Source organism: Petaurus breviceps, unplaced genomic scaffold (genome assembly GCF_028583685.1).
Source record: "Petaurus breviceps papuanus isolate PSGF00001 unplaced genomic scaffold, PetGlider_PUasm1.0 38, whole genome shotgun sequence".
Lineage (NCBI taxonomy): Eukaryota > Metazoa > Chordata > Mammalia > Diprotodontia > Petauridae > Petaurus > Petaurus breviceps.
Window position 1 is genome coordinate 3,388,670 of NW_027186304.1, and position 2,337 is coordinate 3,391,006.

General features: G+C 36.3%; 1 long non-coding RNA gene across 1 annotated transcript in view; it reads right to left on the minus strand.

Moving 5' to 3' along the window:
- The window catches only part of LOC138169965 (uncharacterized), an 11,617-nt gene extending 9,867 nt beyond the window's left edge, over nt 1-1,750 (minus strand). Inside the window, exon 1 of the long non-coding RNA XR_011170495.1 lies at nt 1,646-1,750. This is a non-coding gene — a long non-coding RNA (uncharacterized lncRNA). The remainder of the gene's footprint in view (nt 1-1,645) is intronic.
- Nucleotides 1,751-2,337: the final 587 nt, after the last annotated feature.

The following is a 2,337-nucleotide window of genomic DNA, read 5'->3' on the forward strand; positions in this document are numbered from 1 at the left end:
TTCTTTCTTTCTTTCTTTCTTTCTTTCTTTCTTTCTTTCTTCCTTCCTTCCTTCCTTCCTTTCTTTCTTTCTTCCTTTCTTTCTTTCTTCCTTTCTCTTCCTTCCCTTCTTTTTTTACTATCATTTCTATTTTTATTTTTTCTTTAATTTTGAAAATGTTATGTAAAGAATTTTAGCATTAATTTTATAATAACATTTTGAGTTGCACATTTTCTTTATGCTATCCTACCCTCCCTCCTCCCCAAGATGGCAGCAATTTGATATAGATTATAAATTAAAAATCTTGTAAATCTTGTTTCCATATTAGTCATGTTGTGAAAGAAGAAACAGTATGCAAAAACTTGTAGTTTGCAAAAGGAAAAAAAAGACAAACAAATTAAATGAAAATAGTATACTTTGGTCTGGATTTAGACTCCATCAGTTCTTTTGCTAGAATGTGGAAACCACTTTCCAGCATGGAATGGTCTTGGATCACTTTAATATATCTTCTGTCTCATACTTTCCTTAGAAGTCTCCCAAGCACTGAGCTATCTCTAGCAATTCATGCATCAACCTCAGTATGTGCACTGAGGAGTGGGCAGTTTTCAGAGATTTGGTGTACAGCATGGCATTTGCTCATATGAGTCTGAATACTTACAAACATTAAGAATAGTTTGATGAAAAGAATAGGGAATTAAAAAGCTACTAAATGGAAAACAAGAATTCCACAAGGTTTTACCAGTAAAATACTTGATCATCTCTAAGGAAGAAGCATTTATTTAACTACATCAAATCCAAAGTACAAACAAAGCTTAGGGAAATGCAGGATTTTTGGTTCAACAAAAAGGACAGATGAAATTCAGTTTTATTCTGATAGTAACAATCCAAAGTGCTTTTATGATTACCCAAAGGTTATTTATGGGCCAAAGACCTATAGTACATATCACCTTCTCAATGCTGATGCAAAATGTTGATTACTGATAAAGTCTTGCTCTCCTGAGTGATGGACTGAACACTTCAACACTGTTCTCAGTAAACCAGAATCAATGAATGCTGAAGCCATGGATTATTTACCTCAGTGTGAAGTTAATCTCTTTCTAGCTGAATTTCCAGCTGAAGAAGAGGTCTTCAATATTATTAGGCTCCTCTCCTGTGGCAAAGCAGATCCTATTCCAGCTGAGATTTATCAGGGCTGTTTTTTTTGGGGGGGTCCATTGCTCATACAAAAGCTGACTAAAATTATCAGGGCTATATGGCAAGAGGATGTTATCTCCTAGGAGTTCAAGGATGCTTCCATTGTCTCTCTATAAAAGTAAAGTAAATAGATTGTCCTGTGACAATCACAAGGAGTCCCTCTTTTAGTCACTGCTGGCAAGATTCTAGCTAGTCTTCCTTAATAGGGTGGTTTTTCATCTGGAAAAAGGTCATCTACCTGAGAGCCAGTGTTTCTTCAGAAAAGACTGAGGGAAGGTTAACAGGTGCTTGTTGCTGGACAGCTTCAGGAAAAGTCCTAGGAGCAGTAAAGAGTTTTGCACACAATATTCATCAATCTGACCAAAGCCTTTGAAGCTGTCATTTATGAAGATTTACAGAAAATTATGTCAAAATTTTGTGGCCTAGAGAAGTTCATCAGTATTGCACAACAGTTTCATTATGGCATGCTTACCTGGGTTCTGGATAATGCTTTCCTATTCACCAATGGAATGGTAAACATACTGCTTGTTCACATGTTTTTACCATGATGTTTTCAGCTATGTTGTCAAGCATCTCTAACAAGAAAGAAAACAACATGTACGTCAATTACCACATTGATGGTAAATTATTTGACTTGAAAAGCTACAAGCCAAGACTAACATGGCAGGAGAGTTGGTGCATGATTTTTTGTTCACAGATTATTGTACACTCAGTGCAGCCTCTGAAGTTGAGAGGTAACAAAGTATGGATTGATTCCATACTGCCTGTGTTAATTTTGGCCTATTAACACTGAGAAAACATAGTGCTCCACCAGTCAGAACCACACCTGCTATATGTGGAACAATCAGTTACAGAAAATAGAACAGTTTTGAATACTGTGGATAAATTCACTTACCTTCACAATATACTTTCCAGGGATATACACATTGACCATGATATTGACACACATACATTGTCAGAGCTAGCTTAGGGTTTGGGAGGCTCTGAAGGAAAATGTGGAAAAGAAGAGGTATTAGACTTACACCCAAACTGAAGATATACAGAAGATGATGTGCTGATCTCATTGCATGCTTGTGAAACCTAGACAGTTTACCCGCACCATGTCAGGAAACTGAATTTGCCATTTGAATAGTCTTAGAAAGAATCTAAAAATCACCTGGCAGA